This window comes from Ambystoma mexicanum, chromosome 2p (assembly GCF_040938575.1).
Source record: "Ambystoma mexicanum isolate Mex_15411 chromosome 2p, UKY_AmexF1_1, whole genome shotgun sequence".
NCBI classification, from domain to species: domain Eukaryota; kingdom Metazoa; phylum Chordata; class Amphibia; order Caudata; family Ambystomatidae; genus Ambystoma; species Ambystoma mexicanum.
This window is the reverse complement of record NC_090923.1, coordinates 430910914-430933916: the sequence shown is the minus strand read 5'-3', so window position 1 is coordinate 430933916 and position 23003 is coordinate 430910914.

Here is a 23003-nt window from a genome sequence, read left to right as displayed (position 1 = left end):
CATACCCTGGGACTGACTACTATCTCCCAGGGCATGTAAAGTCACCATTCACTTTACTAGTCCAAAATTGTGAACAGAACCAGTGCAAACCATTATGTTGTGGAAGTACTGAAAGGGGTTAATTCGATTGCTCCTGGGTCTCTTTCCAAGGGGGCACTGTCCAGGCCCCCTTTTCGAGTTTCTTGCTGGTGGCAGTGGTTACCACGCAAAATATTCCACCGGAATATTTCCTATGGGATTTTCCCATTGATTTTAAACGCACCACTTTTTGGTGCAATGTTAAAGATACCGCTGGTTTATTTATTTAATATTAAATCACCGGTTGGGTCTTTTTGCCAGAACTCTTTTCTAAAATGGCGTTCGTGTCTGTCTCTGTAACTCCATTCAAGGTCGGGCCCTTTGTTCCACTTTTTGGCTGGCTTCTCCACAGAAGCCCTCCAACTGGTGCCACTCTGTCTGGGTTCCACAGGATGTGTGGGTGGGGGAATTGGCATCCTGGACTGCGTTGCCTTAGCAACCCAAGTCACACTCTGTTCTGATTGGGCCAGCGCCCGGATCACCACTTAGCATGTATGAGTGACAGCTAGGCTGTTGAATGGGGCTTTTTCTGCATAAATGCAGGGCTTTTGGGACTGGAACTTCAGAAGTCGCCAAAGGACCTAAGAAATCCAAAGAGGGGCGAAGCTGAGCCATCTGCAACGATGACACCACCGGTGGAGCCCTGTTGCAACGACCTCACCAATTTCCCGACGACAAGAGAAGATCTTCTGCTGAAAGAGTCTTCTTCCTCTGAGCTGGTGGGATCAACCAGTTCGCTATTTTGCCTTCCAGGACATCTCTTGGTCGAATCGCCCATGCCAAGCACCCCGGCGGCCGGATAGCCAAGTTTCACCACTGTGACCGCGAATACCAGGAACGCGCCTTTTAACCAACAAACTCCGTGGCTGGTTTCTTCCCTGGGCAGTGCAACGACTCCAAGTTTCCTCCTCGACGAGATCCTCTCTTCCCCTGGTCGAAACCATGAACTGCATCCGCTGCCAGGAACAACTGCCACCGATGGAGCTTCCTCAACTTTAAAGGTACTGTGTTCTACCTGGCCTCCCTTTCTTCGGTTTGCTCAAGGTGACCCTTAAATCCTTGGCTTTCCAACTGGGTTGGCCCCCAGACCTTCTAACTTTATCTTTTGAACCACCCCAACCTCTTTTGAACATTTCTACACAACTGAATGCATTTCTCAACTGTGTGATCTTGGGCACATTTCACCTTGCTCCATTTAAAGTGGGCCTGGCCTATGAACTTTGGCTCTACAGTAGACTCTGCCTTCACTAACTTGTTTTAGTCTTTTAAAAGTGTTGGGAACTGTTTTATTTTTATGACCTGCCTTTTTCTCTCCCTTATATTTAATTATTGGAATGCCATCTAAGTTACGCGCTCAACTCTGTTTTGACAAAAAGTGGTGTTTTGACTTAGACTTGTCTAGTAATTGCTAAGGGAGGTGTGTATACTTTTCTGATTGTGTTGGAACTTGCTTTGATTAATAGTGCTAGTGTATTTTCTGAAGTGTGTGTTAAATAAATAATTATATACTTTTGATACAAAGCTCTGGTCAGTGTTGGCTTGCTCTATTGTGTTTTTAGCCCTATTGTGTATCCTCTGTATACTGCCTAGCTCTTCTTGAGAGAAGTCTTTCTGCTCAGCCACAACTACCAGGTAAATCTGGGTGGTACAGACTGATACCAATTGGGTTTACTGCTTACTCCTGTAGTCTTAATCTTTTTGCAGTGTTCCCCAAGGGAACTGCACAGGATTCTGCCTAACACTGGTGTACAGTGGTGGGATTTGTATTGAGGATACATTGTAGAGTGCTTCTAATACTTTAGTGCAACTCACCACAAAGCTTAGCACTAAGAAAGTTATTTTCTAACAAGTCAACTATGGAAAGTTAGAGCCAGGAGTCCCTTTCTGCAAAAACTGTTGATTGTTTAATAGTCCTTTGTAGACATAAGGATCTTCCTGTAAAAGGCTAGAAAATAGAATTGATTGAGAGATTGTTAGAAAACCAAAGTCTGGGTAGTGGTTCAGAAGAGCCTACCGCCCCAGCAAATGTAGACAACAGTAATGAAGTTAATATGGATCAAAGTATTGATAATATTGTTGTAGAGACAGATGAGGACAGTGAGGCCAATGTAACTGCCCCCACTGGTCCTCTGCCTGCTCTAGCAACTCAAGCGATGTCTACTGGACCTTTGTCAGGTCCCACATTAAGTCCGGCATTCATTGAACTAGAAAGAATGAGGCTTGAATTAGAGTTCAAAAGAATTAGTGCCCAATCATAACAAAAGCACCAGGAACTAAGGCTCAGAGAAATGGAACTCAAACATGAGCTAGAGATCAAGAAATTGTCTGTGGAAAATGCTTCTCTCCCCGGATCCTCTAGGAGTTCCAGTCCCAAAAGACCACGGATGCCTAAAGAGATTGTGGGTATGTAGGAACCTAAGTTGGATGTGTTGGATTGGTTGGCTATGTTTGAGTTTTATAATGGGCTCCAGGACATCACAGGGAATCAGTTGCTTCCTTGGTTGTTCTCTAGGCTCCCCCCTGTTGCATCTGATGTGGTAATGGAGTTGGAGGAGGTGGATAGGATGGACTATGAATGTGTGAAGCTAGCTTTAATAGCAAGATTTGGGAAGACCCCTTCCCAGTACCTTAAGAGGTTTAGGACCCTCAAAAGCATGATGGTGCCCCTTGGGCTACCTGGGTGAGTGAAAGTTTGAAGAACTTAAAGGGATGGATTAAGGGTTACAGAGTGAACACTTATGAAGGAATGAAAAATCTTGTTATGTTGGAGTCAATTTATGATGCCTGCTATCCTGAGCTCAGACAGCACTTGGCTGATTCAAAGGAAATAGATTCCAAGAAGCTAGCTAAGGCTGCTGACTTGTGGGTTGCCAACAGGGCTACTCACAAGGGTTCTGGGTTAACTCAGAAAAAGGATGAGGGGAAACAGCCTAAAAAGGACTCCAAAGAGAATTCCAATAATTCCAATTCCAAAGAGGGCCCCAAGCAACACCATAAGGGTAAGCCACATGGGAAACCAAATCAGGCTAGTGTACCTTCTGGTCCCAGACCAGAAGGAGGTCAGAGCAAGCCACCATTCTTGAAGGCATTTGGAACATGCTATGTTTGTAAGGCTACTGACCATGTGAAAGGGGATCCCAGATGTAAGGGTAAATCTTCAGGGGTCCACACTGTCTCCTTAGCCTTCGCTCCAGAGGAGGAGGTACAAATGGCCAGTGGAAACTTTCTATTACTGGCTGATGAACCCATAGGAGTCTCAGCCAGTGTTTCTTTAGTGTCCCCGGGGTTGTGGGAACAACAGAATTTAGATATCTATAATTCTATCCCAGATAATACTAAAGAGTATTACAAGGACGGTGTCCAGGTGAATGGTCAGGAGACTCCTGCAAATAGGGACACTGGGGCCAGCATAACTGTGGTGGATGAATCTTTTTTCAAGGCAGAGGATGTTGCTAAGGCACCCAAATGCCTCACCAAGTTAGCTGGAGGGCCTGTGCAGATGATTCCCCAGTTACCGGTTCTCATCCAGTGCAACAATATGGCTGTGAAGATACCTGGCAGTGTACAATGTGAGGTACCAGGAAGGGTTCTGTTGGGAAATGATCTGAAAACTCTTGGAGTAGTGTCACACACCCCCTGACCTCCTAGTAAAAGGATACAGGACAAACCAGACCTGCAAGGGAGAGAACCATGAGAGGTTCTCCCAAGAAGATGATAAGAAAATAAATCACTCCTACTCCACTAGAGCTACTTACTGCTACATCTGAGCAAACATAAGCTAAGGGGAAACCCAAGACTTCTAGAAGGAAACCAGCAGCAAGCACGCCAGTGCTTCCAACTAGGACTTCCCCTAGGTTGTCCAAAGTTACACCTGTAACTCGACCTCCAGCTGAGGCTGAGAGGGAGGTACAACCCTGTGTGGTTGAACTAGACTCTGAAGAGACAGAGCTAGTAGAAGGCCAAGAACTTATTGGAGATCTGGATCCTGCTGACCATCCTGAGCTGCAGTCTTTACTGGCAGAAGGTGGACCCAACAGGGCAGACTTCAGTAAGGAACAAAGAGAATGTCCAACTCTGGAAGGTCTTTGCCACCAGGCAGCTTCTCAGGCTGATGGGCATGAGCCTGGGAAGTATAGGTTACACTGGGAAGAGGGCCTCTTCTACAGTGAACTGACTGAGTCTGCACCTGGAGACTACAGGAGACTTGTAGTGCCTCAAGAAAACAGACTCCAGTTCTTGCAACTAGCCCATGAGATTCCTTTGGCTGGTCACTTGAGCTTCAAGAAGACCAAGGAAAGGCTCTCTCTCTACTTTTATTGGCCAAACATGGGGTCTGAGGTAGATAAGTTCTGCAAGAGCTCCCACACCTGCCAAACTTCTGGTAAGAGTGGTTCCAAGAATGTGGCACCTTTAGTGCCTCTCCCAGTAGTGGGAGTCCCATTTGAGAGGGTAGGAATCGACATTGTTGGTCCCCTTGATCCTCCAACCTCCTCATGCAACAGGGTTATCCTTGTTGTAGTAGACCATGCTACTAGGTACCCTGAGGCAATTCCTATGAGGACTGTTACAGCGCAAGCTGTGGCTAAGGCCCTCCTTGGTATTTTTACCAGGGTTGGGTTTCCTAACGAGGTAATCTCTGACAGGGGGTCACATTTTATGTCCCACTACATGAAAGCCATGTGGAAAAACTGTGGATTTACCTACAAGTTCTCCACCGCCTACCACCCTCAGACACATGGATTGGTTGAAAGGTTTAATAGGACCATGAAGAGCATGATAGGTGCTTTAGAAGAACCCCTTAAGAGAAAGTGGGATCTTCTACTGCCATGCCTTCTCTTTGCTTATAGAGATGTCCATCAGGAGGGAGTAGGTTATAGTCCCTTTGAACTTCTTTATGGCCATCTAGTCAGAGGTCCTTTGGCCCTGATAAAAGAGGGGTTGGATAGTGCTCCTTCCCCCAAGCCAGTAAGAGTGACTGACTACGTGATAGGACTATTGAGGAGAATGTCACAGATGATGGCACAAGCTAGTGATAATCTGAAGGCTGGTCAAGCTTTGGTCAAACATTGGCATGATCAAAAGGCTAACATGGTTGAGTTCACTCAAGACCAGCTAGTTCTCGTTATGATGCCAACATGGCAGAGGGCCTTGCAAGACACATGGATGGGACCCTTCAAGGCTGTGGGAAAACTTGGAGAGGTGAACTATCTGGTGGACTTGGGCAATCCCAAGGAGGCTCCCAGAGTCTTCCACACCAACAGACTAAAAGCGTATGTCTCTAGACCTGAAGTAGGGGCCTTGTTTCTAGCTTCAGCAGAAGAGGAAGAAGAGAGTGAACCTCTCCCTGATCTCCTCAGAGGCTTACCTTTAGATGAAAAGAATTAAGGAGTTAATCTCTCTTCAAATCTGACACCTGAGCAACAAGAGGAGTGCAAATCGATGTTAAATCAGTTTGCCTCCCTGTTCTCACTTTCACCAGGCTTGACCCCTTGGGGCCAGCATGATATACTCACTGGTGACTGTATGCCAGTAAAAAGCAGAGGGTACAGAATGTCACAGAATGTAAGAACCCACATCAAAGGAGAGGTCAGCAAGATGCTTGACCTCGGGGTAATAGAGCCCTCTACTAGTCCATGGTCTAGCACAGTTGCGTTAGTACCAAAGGCAGGATCCAAAGAATTGAGATTCTGTGTGGACTTAGAGCTCTTAATGCAGTCACCAAGACTGATGCCCATCCTTTGCCAAGGACAGAAGAGTTGATGGATAGACTTGGTTCAGCCAAGTACCTCAGCACATTTGATCTGACGTCAGGATATTGGCAAATAGCCCTGACAGACCATGCCAAGGAGAAAACTGCATTTTCTACCCCAGTTGGCTTATACCAATTTAAGGTTATGCCTTTTGGACTGAAAAATGCACCTGCTACATTCCAAAGGATGGTAAATCAGGTTCGGACTGGGATGGAGGACTTCTGCATGGCATACTTGGATGACATTGCAGTGTTCAGCCAAACCTGGGAAGAGCATGTTGACCACCTGGGACATGTTTTGCAGGCTCTTGAGAAGGCCAATCTGACCATAAAGGCAGGTAAATGCCAGATTGGACAGAGTAAGGTGGTCTACCTTGTAAATGAGGTAGGAGGTGGAGAAATAAGGCCTTTGCACAGTAAGATTGAAGCTGTGCAAAATTGGACAACACCTACTCAGACCCAGGTGAGAGCCTTCTTAGGTCTCACTTGGTACTACAGGAATTTCATAGAGAACTTTGGGACCATAGCTTCTCCACTGAATGTGATCTCCTATCCTAAGTTCCATAAAAAGGTCAAATGGAATGAGGAGTGCAATCAGGCCTTTGAAAACCTGAAGAAAGCCCTTTGTCAAGCTCCAGCACTAAGAGCTCCTGACTACCACCAAACTTTCATTGTACAGACAGATGCTTCAAATGCAGGTATAGGCGCAGTCCTTAGTCAACTGGATGGGAATGGTAGGGAGCACCCCATTTGCTTCATCAGTAGAACACTGAAGGAACCTGAGACAAGGTGGGCAACCATTGAAAGAGAGTGTTTTGCTATTGTGTGGGCTCTGAAGAAGTTTAGGCCATACTTGTATGGTTCTACTTTTGTTATTCAGACTGACCACCAACCCTTGAGATGGTTGATGCAAATGAAAGGGGAAAACCCAAAATTAATGAGATGGTCAATCTGCCTCCAGGGGTTTGATTTCTCCATTGAGCACAGGTCAGGGTGTCACCACCAAAATGCTGATGGACTCTCTAGGATGTGTGTAACCGACTAGAGGTATGAGATTCATCCAGGAGTGGATTCAATCCTCCTGTCCCTTAGTCTGGGGGGGCGAGTGTTAGGGAGAATTCTCTTAGAAGGCTAATTGCCCAAACCTATTGAGTCCCCCAGCAGCTTTGCTGGATTTTTGGGGTTTGTTTTTTTCTCCTGCTAAGAGTGATACTCTTTTCCTCCCACTCTTAGGCATGATTTGAGGTATGTCTTTGACTTTTGGTGTGCTTATGGGCTATGGGGTCTTTTACTCCATAGGGTATCATCTGTTTTTAGTATGTGTTACACAGCACCCTCAGTGCAGTAGTGTCATAGTGTCCCCCAAACATAGACTCCATACCCTGGGACTGATTACTGTCTCCCAGGGCATGTAAAGTCACCATTGACTTTACTAGTCCAAAATTGTGAACAGAACCAGTACAAACCATCATATTGTGGAAGTACTGGAAGGGGTTAATTTGATTGCCCCTGGGTCTGTCCAGCCCCCCTTGTCGAGTTTCTGGCTGGTGGCAGTGGTTACCACGCAAAATATTCCACCAGAATATTTCCTATGGGAGTTTCCCATTGATTTTAAATGCACTTTGGTGCAATGTTAAAGATACCGCCGGTTTATTTATTTAATATTAAATCACCGGTTGGGTCTTTTGCCAGAACTCTTTTCTAAAATGGCGTTTGTGTCCGTCTCTGTAACTCAAACCAAGGTCGGGTCCTTTGTTCCACTTTTTGGCGGGCTTCTACACAGAAGCCCTCCAACTGGTGCCACTCTGTCTGGGTTCCACAGGATGTGTGGGTGGGGGAATTGGTATCCTGGACTGCATTGCCTTAGCAACCCAAGTCACACTCTGTTCTGATTGGGCCAGCGCCCGGATCACCACTTAGCATGTATGAGTGACAGCTAGGCTGTTGAATGGGGGGTTTTCTGCATAAAAGCAGGGCTTTTGGGACTGGAACTTCAGAAGTCGCCACAGGACCTAAGAAATCCAAAGAGGGGCGAAGCTGAGCCATCTGCAACGATGACACCACCGGTAGAGCCCTGCTGCAACGACCTCACCACTTTCCCGACGACAAGAGAAGATCTTCTGCTGAAAGAGTCGTCTTCCTCTGAGCTTGTGGGATCAACCAGTTCGCTATTTCGCCTTCCAGGACATCTCTTGGTCGAATCACCCATGCCAAGCACCCCGGCGGCCAGATAGCCAAGTTTCACCACTGTGACCGTGAATACCAGGTAACGCGCCTTTTAACCAACAAACTCTGCCGCCGGTTTCTTCCCTGGGCAGTGCAACGACTCCAAGTTTCCTCCTCGACGAGACCCTCTCTTCCCCTGGTCGAAACCATGAACTGCATCCGCTGCCAGGAACAACTGCCACAGCTAGAGCTTCCTCAACTTTAAAGGTACTGTGTTCTACCTGGCCTCCCTTTCTTCGGTTTGCTCAAGGTGACCCTTAAATCCTTGGTTTTCCAACTGGGTTGGCCCCCAGACCTTCTAACTTTATCTTTTGAACCACCCCAACCTCTTTTGAACAGTTCTACAAAGACTGAATGCATTTCTCAACTGTGTGATCTTGGGCACATTTCACCTTGCTCCATTTAAAGTGGGCCTGGCCTATGAACTTTGGCTCTAAAGTAGACTCTGCCTTCACTAACTTGTTTTAGTCTTTTAAAAGTGTTGGGAACTGTTTTATTTTTATGACCTGCCTTTTTCTCTCCCTTTTATTTAATTATTGGAATGCCATCTAAGTTACGCGCTCAACTCTGTTTTGACAAAAAGTGGTGTTTTGACTTAGACTTATCTAGTAATTGCTAAGGGAGGTGTGTATACTTTTCTGATTGTGTTGGAACTTGCTTTGATTGATAGTGCTAGTGTATTTTCTGAAGTGTGTGTTAAATAAATAATTATATACTTTTGATACAAAGCTCTGGTCAGTGTTTGCTTACTCTACTGTGTTTTTAGCCCTATTGTGTATCCTCTGTATACTGCCTAATTCTTGAGAGAAGTCTTACTGCTCAGCCACAACTACCAGGTAAATCTGGGTGGTACAGACTGCTACCAATTGGGTTTACTGCTTACTCCTGTAGTCTTAATCTTTTTGCCGTGTTCCCCAAGCGAACTGCACAGAATTCTGCCTAACACCACATGTGACTCAGCAGGCTGAAACAAAAATTCAATCAGTATCTGCCATGTCCGATCTCTGATCCCCGGAACCCAACTTAACACAACCATTACTCCAAAACAAAGTTGAATTTACAAGCACCCCATTGTCATGCTGTCATTGTAATGCAAAAGCGCTGCTGCTCTCACCAGGTACAAACTGGGAGTGGAGCGTGCTATACCTTGCTCCATGAAAGCGATCATTATATTTAGTTTACTGAGGCAAAGTCTGCCCAAGACAATCGCTGGAGTATATGTACAGTACACAAAGGGTGCAGATACATTTTGTGTACCTGCCTTAATATGTAGATCCTCAGTGTAAGGAACAAACTTGATAGCCCCAGAGAATCCCTGTGTGCCCATCATTTTGCCTGGCAGGGGGAACTCACCTTCCTTGATGAAAGATTTTGTAGCCCTACTATCGATCATAAAAGAAAATGTTCGATCACCTAACGTTATACCTATCCGGGGTTCCTATTCCAGATCGGCAGTAACAGACAGGACTGTACACATCAGAGGTCCCTGTTGGCTGTCTTAATCCAGATACATGTTAGCACCTTGGAGCGGGGCAGGATTCCCTCCAAAAACACTTGCTTCAGTATAGTGAGTAACCATTCCTTAGAGTAAAGCATTCTTCTTCCATGTCTGTACCGGTGCCTGTGCTGGCACGGTTGGTTGAAATGTATAACTGTGTGCAGCCCCAGGCACCAGGTTCTGTTCGAACCGTATCTACTGCAATTGCACAGAACCTGGGGCATATGGCATGGTGGGGGTTTTCATCTGCTAGGCACCTTCATTAAAATACTGTGGCCCACTCTGACAATCTCATGCCACAAGTCCCATTCTCCCACACAACCAACATTGAATCCTGTACAATCCTGCATAGTTACCTCCCATTGTCGCGTTGTACCAGAGATTCATTCCTCTGAATCTGCCAAATAACCCTTCTCCCCGTGGGAATCCTCCACTGCCCCTCGGAAACCCTCCCATTTGCATTTGCGCAGAAGCATACCCGTCCACCCAACCCTGTGCCATACCTCGTTCATTATGTTGCTATTGTTCTGATCGTCCCTGCTGTTCCTCTGCGGAGCTGGTAATCACCACTCCTTCTAAACAGATTGTCACTAGATTTTTCTGAATGAGCGTGGCCTCGGTTTTTGCTCAGTACTCTCTTTTTCCTTTTCTTGTCTCCTCTCACGAAAGTGCACAATATGCGCCTGAATTTCCGGCCATCCCTTGGCCTTCATTCCCATTATCTTATCCAGATCATCCTGGAATTTCTTTGCATATTAGCTAAAATAGCAATATTCTTATCCCGTCTCTGCCCCCATATCTCCTGAATTAACTGGATATGTGCGGCAGGATCGTCATCAAATTTCATTGTCTTGCTCAAAATAGAACTTATATCTGATCAGGACACAAATCGCACAGGGCCCCCCCATACCTGTGCCCTGTAATTTTTGAAAGTTGTTCCGTGATGGGTGTTAGTATTCAACTGATTGCCTCCAAAGCGCATCTGACCATTCGCCCATAAGCTTTTCATGTCCTCTATGGCCAACATGACACCAGTATTAGGTTTTTCCAATGCATATCAGTTCTGCCTGATCCCGAGGAGGAGCTGGAGCTCCTCCCCCACTGCAGCAGCAGTGGCCAGACCAGAGGTGCTCTGATGTGCATCCGCTTTGTTGCTAGGCTGCCTGCCTAATGTTCTGCAACTCCACAAAGCAGGACGTTTGCCGCCGATATTTGTTTCCACATCCTAATGGATCCCATCCATATTTCATATTTCACTGCCTCAATCTGGGTGGCCCCTTCATCCACAAAAAAGCCCTTACAAAATGGCCGACCAGGAATTCGTGGTGCTTTCCTGCACTTCCTGGCTCTGAGGAGTAACACCAGGCCCCATCGCCTTGCCCTATTGGCTCTCAGCCTTACTTGAGCAGCCAATTGTGAGCCGGCAGGATCGAGCCAGCCCACACAAAGGCACCCAGACAAAAGCACATCACCTGTCGTGAGCCTGTCTGGGGCCGTATGGGCTCTGGGCATCCTGCGCTGCCGCCACATTGGTAAGTCTTTCATTTTGCTTCCTGCACCAATATATCGGGCTCACACTGTTCCACCACATTGACGTATCTGCGCACGGCCCGCCTAAATGTACTTATCCATTGCATAACGTGCCGGTTTGCCGCCACCGTCTAAAACTGCATACTTCTCAATCCACGCGTCCGGATCACTGAGGCCCCGTAACCCGAGGCTGCGACACTTCTCCTCTGCACACGAAGCATCTGACTCAGCATAAGACCTTCTAATTGCTATTGTCACCCGACCCTAGAAGCTGCCGACTATTGAACGCTGTTCTTCACTCATAAAAGTGTGCCCAATGTTCTTACTTGTCTTGCAGCGGCGAACGCCTGAATGTTGTCCCTGTAAACCACAGTCTACGATCATCGCTATTCTTAATCAATGTACTCTTATCAATGCCCATGTCAATCATAACCATGTACCCATGCATCCTCTCAGTGTAACCTGCCCAACGCTGACCACGCTGTATATCCTAACTGGGTGCATCCGAGTTAATGTTGAAATCCGCATCCCTACATATGTTGCCCACTGTGTGACTATTTGACCCTGCCCATTGTTTGCTTAATCTAACCTGCCTATTGCGAGCACCCAGCCACTATAAATATTGTCTATTGCAAGTACCCCCCATGCTGCCTATCGCTGCTGCAATATTTGTGACTAGGCCCAGGTGCCCCCTAAGTAATGCCCATTGCTGCTGCATTATCTGTGACTAGGCCCAGGTGCCCCCCCACGCATTGCCGGTTGCTGCTGTATTATCTGTGACTAGACCCAGGTGCCCCCCCACGCATTGCCTATTGCTGCTTTATTATCTATGACTAGGCCCAGGTGCCCTCCACGCATTGCCTATTGCTGCTGTATTATCTATGATTAGACCTAGGTGCCCCCCAAGCATTGCCTATTGCTGCTGTATTATCTGTGACTAGGCCCAGGTGCCCCCACGCATTGCCTATTGCTGCTGTATTATCTGTGAATAGACCCAGGTGACCCCCAACGCATTGCCTGTTGCTGCTGTATTATCTGGGACTAGACCCAGGTGCCCCCCCACGCATTGCCTATTGCTGCTGTATTATCTGTGACTAGGCCCAGGTGCCCCCCACGCATTGCCTATTGCTGCTGTATTATCTGTGATTAGACCCAGGTGCCCCCCCACGCATTGCCTATTGCTGCTGTACTATCTGTGATTAGACCCAGATGCCCCCCCCACGCTTTGCCTATTGCTGATGTATTATCTGTGACTAGGTCCAGATGCACCCCACGCATTGCCTATTGCTGCTGTATTATCTATGATTAGACCCAGGTGCCCCCCAAGCATTGCCTATTGCTGCTGTATTATCTGTGACTAGGCCCAGGTGCCCCCCACGCATTGCCTATTTCTGCTGTATTATCTGTGAATAGACTCAGGTGACCCCCCACGCATTGCCTATTGCTGCTGTATTATCTGTGACAAGGCTCAGGTGCCTCCCTTGCTTCATACCCAGCTATCAGGGCTCACCCTACAATCGCGTCTACTATGTTCAGGCCTAATGGTGCCCCCCGCCTCATCCACTGATAATTGTATCTAGGCGCACCCTCTAGCCAGTCCATTAAATTATTCAGAGCTTACCTGCACATCAGATTGTTATATAGGCACCTCTGTGAATTTTTTGCTAAATTTATGGAAATCGAATCTAGGTGCGCACACAGTCCAAGACTAGTCTGCAGCATTTACCGGTACCCATACTTGGCGCACCTACAACCAATCCAGGCTATGCTCTAGAGCTCCCCCTTTTGAGATTGTTATACTCACACAGCTGTGAACTTTGCTACCACTTGGAAGACTCACAGCTAATCTACTGACACAGTACTATCTTACACACACTGCCCCAGCTCATGATAACTGCTGTGCTGCCTGATGCTAGTTGTTTCACCTTACCACTGCTGCCACTACTAACCTAGCCCTGCCTCACACTAGTTGCTGTGCATCGCCTTATGTGTTGCCTGATGCTAGTTAATGTACCATACTACTGCTGCCACTATTACACTATTAGCCTAGCCCTGCCTTATCCCAGTTGCTGTGTCTTACCTGATGATAGCCGCTAAACCACACTACTGTTGCTGATGCTAAACTAGCCCTACCTCATACTAGTTGCTGTGTCCTACCTGATGCTAGTCGAGGTGCCATATCGCTACTGTCTCTACCAAATGTAATTTGAGATAACCACTCATTATACAATGTACACTAGCAAGAGTCAAACAGCCACCCTACTGTACCTCCTCATGCCCCTATTACACCTTGCCATTTCTATTGCTGCAGCAACCACGCACCCAGCAGAAAATGTACCTTGCTTGATCACAGAAAGAAACATCAGGCTTCGCGCCAGATTACCCCGTCTTTATGAGCCCACCTGCCTTAACAAAATCCCTAATCCTCTTCTGAGATCTACCTCATGACACCCTAAAGTATGTCCTAACCTAACCACGCCCTGTAATAACTCCACCCAACCCACATTTTTTTCCTATAACCATCTAGGACTCACCCAACACAACCAATCTATCCGGAGCCTTGATCAACGCTAGATCACTAGTGGCCCACGCCACGGAAATAGCAGACACCTTATCCACTAACAACCTCGACCTACCAGCAATCAACGAATCCTAGCTGCATAAAGCAGCAGGCTCAGCACTCTCAATAGCCATCCCTGAAAACTATCAAATAATCAGAATGGACAGACCCAATAACAGAGGAGGCGGTCTGGCCATCATAGCAAAGACCAAGCTCGAGCGAAAACCATTCACTCAATCACCTCTCAAATCCTGCAAGCTCCTCACAGGCAAATTACCATTCTCTAACTGCCACACCTTAACCTTCTACCTTATATATAGGCCACCTGGCCCCATTAGCTCATTCGAGGCAGACTTATCCAGCCTCATAGACAACAATACAAAAGACACCTCTCAAATACTATTACTAGGCGACCTGAATCTTGGTCTGAACGACCCTGATGACAAACCAGCACAAGCCATAGCCAACATGCTAGCTGAACATGGCCTAATCCAAAAAGTGCTTACCCCTACCCATAATAAAGGCAGGACCTTGGACTGGATCGCCGCCTTGAACTGCGATACCACCATCACCAAAACCACTCCTCAACACTGGACAGACCACTACCTCATTGACTTCACATTATCACTCAATAAAGAAGTCAGCAAAGAAAAGATCATGGCACCACCACTGCCCACTAGAGCAAAAAAAATATAACTACTGACAACCTCCTACCACTTCTACTGCCAACCCTCAATGCTCTCCCCGACAACCTAAATCCAGAATGCCTAGTAGAAAGCTACAACCAGGCTATGAAAAACGGACTAGACATCATTGCCCCTCAAAAAATGCAAAAAAGCAAACAACAAGCTCACCTGAACACCTGGTTCACCCCCCATTTGAAAGAACTAAGAATGCGCAAAAGGAAACTAGAAACCCAATGGCGCAATACCCACAGAAGAGAATAAATTACAACTTAAACTCTTCGCTAATAATTACAAAAAAGAAATCCTTCTCACTAAGAAGAACATATTTAATGAAAGAATCGAAAAATCTAGCTCCAATACCAGAGAACTATTTGCTATACTAAGGGAACTAGAATCCCCCATACCCCCACCAGATGACATAAATAAAGACGAACAATGGTGCACCAGCGCCCAAAACGCTCTAACCAACAAAATCAAAACTCTCTAAACTAAAATCGCATTGAAAATACACTCCCTAACCCTTAACGGATCATCTCCTAGCAATCATGCCAAAACAACCAACCCATCAGGCCCGAATCTTTTCAGATTAATTAAAATATCCATCCTAGAAACAGAAAGGGTTATAGTTCACTTAAACCATCCAACTGCAAAGGCGACAACTGCCCACCCCAAATAATCAAGGATGCTGCCAGGGACCTAGCTCCCTTTATAACCAAACTGATCAACGCATACTTCTCCTCCAACACCATACCAAGTAATCTCAAAGAATCTCCCCAACCCCCTACAACATCTTTACCAAGCACTTATTTGACAAGTTGGACAGACTGGGTGTCACATACACTAATTATGCAGATGACACCCAGATCCTCATACCCCTTTCGGGCAACTTCGACTCAGATACGGCCTTGGTAAACAAAATATATCTAATCATTCAGGCATGGATGGTCACACACGGCTTATGCCTGAATGATGAGAAAACCAAAATCCTGCTCCTCGGCTCCAACGCCAATCTAAAAAAACTCAGCCCCAACTACAAGGCTTTCAACATCGATGGCAACACCATCACAGTTGCCAAAACAGTGAAAACTTTAGGCTTTCATCTAGATTCAGCCTTATCACTAAAAAAACCAAGCAAACTCATTAGCATCCTCTACCACTTACACGTGCAAGCTAATCAGGGCAAAGAGAGCATTCCTCTCCCAAGCTAGCTGCATCATCATTGTTAATGTCCTAATACTCTCCAGACTTGATTTTTGTAATGCCATGTACTTAGGAGCCAACAAACATATAACGGACAAACTTCAAACACTGCAAAACAATGCACTCAGAACAGCCCTTAACTTACCCTCCAAGGAACACATCTCTAACAAAAGAAGAAAACACAAATGGCTCAAAATCTGCGACCGCATCTCACTCAAAACGGCATCACTCACTTTCAAATGCTTAAACAATGCAGCCCCCCCTATCTCGCACCAAGAATAGTAAAAGAAACTTCTACCCGCCCCACCAGAATGATTAACTCTTACTGCCTGCAGGTACCCAAATTCAGATAAAAGAAAATGAGTGGCAGTAGCTTCCTGTCATGGCAGCCCAACATTGGAACGCCCTCCCACTCAACATCAGAGCAGACCAATCCTACCACAAATTTAGGCGAAACATTCTCACCTGGTTACGATCCACTGATCCCTATGACTGATCTGTGCCCTCTCACACTAACAAAATGTAACGAAAAGAGGCTGCCCTGAGGCGGGAAGGACTGGAGGGCTGGAGGAGCTGTAACAAGGGGGTTGTCCTCCCCTCTGTGAGTCTAAGGGTTGTACGCAACTAGTTAGGAGTACACTGATTTATATTGACCCTAATGGGACCACATGTCATTCTGGGCAACCAATAAGCAAACTAACATGATAGCTGGTATTAAACACATGACTCAAACAGTATATGGAACACATTTTTGATTTTTCATTTAGCTTATTAATGTAAGCTGTTTATTTACTTTTTTTATGCAGTAGTTCAAAGGTTACTTTGCATAATTGCTTTGCATTACAAACCATAGTGTCATAAAATCATGTACATAGTTAGACATTCACTGGAGAGTAATATTTGTGACATGGGATGTGGGTTAGTAATTTGTGCGCGTGAACACTATCTAGAAAATACAATGTCCCATGTCATTGGAAAAGAAAGGCACACTAAGGAAGTGTGAGTAAAAGAAACAATACGTCTTGGTCTCTTCTGCCCGGCTGAAGTCTGACCTTATATTCGGTCGGACGTTTCGGCAGTATAGTTTATAGCCTTCTTCTTGGGCCAGAAAAAGTCAGAGGACTCACTGGTCGTGCTTCCAGTGAGAAGAAGTGGGTGTGGGGAATCCAAATCTGGGCAGGTGAAGGCGCAGAATGGCGTTGCGGGGGCAAGTGAGGGGGCCGAGTAGGTGGTGGGCACCCCTGGTCTGGGAAGATTCCAGAGCCCCTGGAGCGATAATCGGGGTCCGTAGAGGGTCCGCTGGGAGCGTCACGTTAGGGTGACTGTGCCTGGAAGTGGCAGCACATGGTGCATAGGCTGGAGAGTCCAAGTTGGGATGCAGCCTGGAGCTCGAGTCTACAAGGCTGGAAACCAAATTGGCGGGCAAAGGCGAAGAGTAGGCACCACTTTGCGACGCCTTTGCTCCAGGCTGCATCCCAACTTGGACTCTCCAGCCTATGCACCATGTGCTGCCACTTCCAGGCACAGTCACCCTAACGTGACGCTCCCAGCGGACCCTATACGGACCCCGATTATCGCTCCAGGGGCTCTGGAATCTTCCCAGACCAGGGGTGCCCACCACCTACTCGGCCCCCTCACTTGCCCCCGCAACGCCATTCTGCGCCTTCACCTGCCCAGATTTGGATTCCCCACACCCACTTCTTCTCACTGGAAGCACGACCAGTGAGTCCTCTGACTTTTTCTGGCCCAAGAAGAAGGCTATAAACTATACTGCCGAAACGTCCGACCGAATATTAGGTCCGACTTCAGCCGGGCAGAAGAGACCAAGACGTATTGTTTCTTTTACTCACACTTCCTTAGTGTGCCTTTCTTTTCCAATGACATGGGACATTGTATTTTCTAGATAGTGTTCACGCGCACAAATTACTAACCCACATCCCATGTCACAAATATTACTCTCCAGTGAATGTCTAACTATGTACATGATTTTATGACACTATGGTTTGTAATGCAAAGCAATTATGCAAAGTAACCTTTGAACTACTGCATAAAAAAAGTAAATAAACAGCTTACATTAATAAGCTAAATGAAAAATCAAAAATTTGTTCCATATACTGTTTGAGTCATGTGTTTAATACCAGCTATCATGTTAGTTTGCTTAATGGTTGCCCAGAATGACATGTGCTCCCATTAGGGTCAATATAAATCAGTGTACTCCTAACTAGTTGCGTACAACCCTTAGACTCACAGAGGGGAGGACAACCCACTTGTTACAGCTCTCACACTAACAAACTATAGCCAACCTGACTCTATATATGTACATCCCTTAGATGACCTGCCGAAATGTAATTAACTGTATGTATATATGTAGATATGTGCTTTCAACCGGATTCTATGTAATGTAATGATATGCTTTATACTCATATGTGCCTCATCATGCAACTAAGCTTTTATGTAATCTTATCTTCCTGTTCTCTGTTGCGCCCTGTTACCTCTGGGTTTTGCGCGCCATACTAAATAAATAAACAAACAAACAAACAAACAAGCATAAATCCATATCCCCGCCTCTGCAGTGAGTGAAGGGAGTGTCTTGATCAAGTTATATCTGTCCAGGTGTGATCACAGAACATAATACGCTTTCCTTGTCCCTTCTGGTGCAACAGAAATTGAGTCACACTTGCTTTTACTACGTATCACCCCATCTTTCCCTTACTTCTCACTATGGCCATAGGAACACCATGGCGTTTCCTATGACCCCAGGGTGTAATTTTTGTAGCCACCACTGCTGGAGCCGGAGGTGGGGCTGTTATAGCCTTTTCTCCCTGCTCATCATCCGATTCCCATTCATCCTCCATGCCTGCCCCTGCTATCATATCGTCTGGTCTTTCTATGGGCATGGAAGCATACTCGGCCCTACCGTAATATGCCGATTCCCGTTCTCTTTGCTCAAGTCGTCTACTCGTAGCAACACTTTCCTCTTCAAGGTCCACATTGACCTCCTTGATGACTGACTTATCAAGCCTAACAGGCATCTGTCCATGCCTCCACCTTCCTTCTTCAACACCCTTTACCTGCCTGTTCTCTTCTTCCCGTTCTTCAGTTACCTGCTGCCGCAACAGCGCTTCCTCTTACTCCGCTAGTCTCAATGCTTCTTCCTATTCTTTTCCACTTGTGCTTTTCCACTACCATCCACAACTAGAAGGCATGGTTTTCCCTTTTGTACCTGTACTAAGCCCTTCACCTAACCATTTGGTTGCCAGTCTCACTCTCTCTCGCTCCTCCCCCCCTAATCTCTCTGCTAACCTAGCAATCAGGGGAGTTATTCCCTTTTTGCCCCCCGTTCCCAGTCTTTCTATAGTCTTGACCATTGAAGGAGTTACCCAACTGCTTCTCTCTGTATCCCATCTTTCAGAAATGGTAGCTGACAGAGGCATTACCTTTGTCCGCCCTGTAACAACTGGAGTGGCCACTGGAGAAAATATGGGTTCAAACTCAGGATTAGTATACCCTTCTATGGGCGATAAAGGATATCACCCAAAAGGAACCTCTGCACCCTCCTTTCTCAGCCCTTCCTCTGCTATTTTAACATTGTGGGCCTTTGCCTGCTTCTCATACATTCTCAACAATTCTAGAATACTGAACTGTGTCTCTAACTTCAATCCCTTGTGCCTAGTAACTAAGAAGGCATCCAGTATTTCCAACATTCCCTTATCATAGTTCCCCTCATTAGGCTAAGAATTAAGCAGTTTACCCTAGGTTTCCCACAGCCATTCTCGATGTTACTTCAAAATCTTTACCTTATACCCAGGAAGTACTTGACAGAAGTGATTTAATGCAGTCACCATACTCAAAACCAGTCTAACTCTAACAATTGTATACCATGAATCAACAATCTAAAGACAGAAGCTATTCAATTGTAATTATACTTTCCACTCTTACACAAAATACATCATATTGTCAAAAAACACAATGCCAGCCCAAATCCTCATCACTTCTTCATCTCTTTTACATTTTCTACTACAATGTTGTCTTTTTCTGTCTACGGAAAGATACCTTTCACTACTTTGAATAACCAAGAAATGAAAATAACAAAGATACAAATATATGGAAAAAGCTTGAAACAGTTCATTCACTCTTCCAAAACACTCACCATTTCAACCTGTCCAATCTTGCCTGACTCCACACATACATGCATATATTACCCTTACCAGAAAACCCCAGATCAAAGAAAAAAAACATTTCTCTTATTACCCTCTTGCTTTACCCACCATAGTGCACTCACATACAATGGTCTCTGAAGCGCTCCGAAGAGGTTCTCCTTCCATTCACCCTTGCACAGCTGGACCATGGCACCACATATTTAGGGGGCATACAGGTCTTTAACCAATATGGTATCTGGAGACCTCTCCTCTTATCGTGCATGTAAGACTGGTCCCCTCAGAGAAGCGGGGCAGCCGATTTGTGTGGACAGGAAACCTCCAGTGTCTCGGAAAGCCTGGAGATCATCTCTGTGTCACTAAATGTGTGGGTGGACCTCCGATCTCCATATCCAAAATAGGCAAGTGCACGTTTGTCCATAAAGCAAGTTTATTGTACAACGGGCCAGGCGGGGAAAGATGACGCTGTACAGTCAATCTAACCCGATTCTCCTCTAACCACACAAAGATTTCACATTACATACATTATTGCAACAGGTAACAGACTCCCACATATTGTGTTACAAAGTCATTCCCCAAACATGATTGGTCAACCCTATACAAAGAAATGTAATCCCCTTCAGTTCCCACACTCTCATTGGCTGCATTTATTTAACCACAATCCCCTTTCGACATACATTTGTCATTATATCATATTTACAGCACACCCCTTTCTGTGATCTTTCCGTAGTAGGTCATGAAATCATCACATAATTACATATTCACACAACAATCCTAATTTACTACAAATTTAATCTGGTCTGGGACCTCTAACGCTGGTCATGATGATCTTGGCTTTACCAAGGATTCTTCAACAATACGAGGAAGGAGAGAAACAAATACGTTCCATTTGAATGTCCTGTATAATTTTGCTGCACAATATGTTATAGTAGTAGAGGTGCAAAAGTCCGTCACCCTCATCCACAGGCACAACCCATTCCGTTAGCAGGCCAATGGGCACAGAGACAGGACACACTTAACCAGGTGGTACAAACCTACTTCACATGAATACCAACCGCTGTGGAACACACACAGTAAAGCCCCTTCACTGATGGCTATCAGTGATGCAATGAGGGCAATGCAGCTTGCCTTTAACTACACCCTGAGAATGTGCCTCTCGGACAACCAAACTGTTTGTGCCCCACAACATGAAAAGTACAATACTACCCCATCGACATCCATCACATGAAGTGCACAAATAACGGCCATAGTCATTTCAAGTGGAATACAAATTTACCATGTCACAGGCCCAAAATGCAAGACATGGTGAAGCCAGACCCAGGCACATTGTCTCAATACCATGTCCCCCCCGTGTGGCATGCATCAAGTACAAAAAAGGGTTCACCTGACTGCCATCATGATGATGTGTCCCTCCACACCATTGATGCTGTTCCTGCCCACCTCCACACACCACTGCCATGGGTGTGCTCCTGCAATGAGGAAAATCAACAGCTTCCCACCACCCCCTGCACATGCATGTTTATGATACCCTAAACATGCCCACTGTCCAATCATGATGATGCACCCGTGGAGTACCAGAAAGCAAACTATCCAACCACAGGATACACAAACAGAAATAATAGGTAAGGTGGCACACCCTTCTCCATCAACATACATTGATCATATCAATGGGAACACATCAGCAACATTACACATGACACTTGAGAAGGACATTCGAGCCTATGACACCTGCACCTCATCAGCAATCCACTTCATGCTTCACACATCCCACACATGCATACTTGGCAAATGGAACATCCACCCATGTGGATTATGACAGTCAGTTGTTTTGCATGGTCATGCAACATGGACAGTGGTGGAATGGGTGCCATGAGAGGCCATGGAAATGATACCCAAAGTGACCCCCATAACACACTTCTAATACAAGGCCAACCCTAGTCCCATGTAACATGTGGAAAAATCACACAAAGGAGGTCCAGGGTGCATAGGCCTACCATGAAATTACTCCCCTGATCATGGAGTGACTACTGGACATGACACTTGTCAGGAGACACATATAATGACAAACAAAAAATGAAGCTACTGCTAAAAACAGCAGAAAGTCGTGGATGTGCAAACCAGTAACCCAAAGCACATGCATAGCTGATCAAGGAGACATGCACAGACAAAATGACGTAGGACAGCTCACATCTTCAGTGACAATCACCCAATCAACACCAACTCATCATCTATGGAAACCCTATGAGTGCCACATCACGCCACAATTGCGATGCGTATGTCACCAGCTACGAAAATGTAATACAGTGCACAACCCTATCGGGTGGTACAGCTGTGGTACTGTGAATCCCTCACCACCCATACCTAGCACTGTGCCTCCACATTGGTGCTAGAAGAGTCATTGTCCAGCAGAAGGAATTGGGTCTTGGGTGCAATTATGGTGCTGCGGTGGGAGTGTGGGCACTGGATGAGGCAACATACCTGAAATAACAATGGACATATGTTTGGACCAGCTAAAGGAGTCTGTCTAAAAGACTGCACATATACATATCATGGTAGAATGGAATGCTCACTGTATGTGGGAGGCTGCAACAGTCCACAATACCACACCAGTTGCCTCCACTGAGTTTGGTCACATGTACAGTTCAACAGTCTGAAATTCGCCCATTACATGAGCATTTCCCTTACTACCCTCTAGAGCAGAATGGCACTGAAATGAGGACACATAAATAATACAACCCACCATGGAAGGGGACTAAAATAAAGAATACAGTCTACCCAAGACAAAGATAACAATAAAGCATACAGTCCACCTTGGATGGGTAAAAATCAAAACAGGCCACCTTGGACTAGGGTAAACAAAACGTTGTACAATAACATGCCCACCCTGCCGAGGGGGTGGTCAAAAATAATAATTTGAATAGAGAAAATATATGCGCCCTTCCATGAGCCCATGAACACCAGGTTGCAGGAAGAAGGGTTAGTGGGGCAAGAGGATAGAGGTGTGTGGGCACCGGCCCAATGGCATCACCTGCATGGCTCAAAAGGAAGCCGCATTCTGTAGTAGATTCTGGGATGGTGCACTCTGACCACGCAATTCCAAAGCCTGGCCTGATTGACTACAGCCGCTCATGAGAGGGATGCATGCATGAGGGTCCAAATAACTATAAGGTCCTGGTGATGGATGTCATGAGCGATAAAGAGTCATGATGCATGGTGACCCTTGACGGATCCAACTGCATGTTGAGGGATACATCTGGAGGTTGTCCCTTGTAATGAACATTTTGTCATGCAGTGATTGCTACAAGGAATCCATATCTTG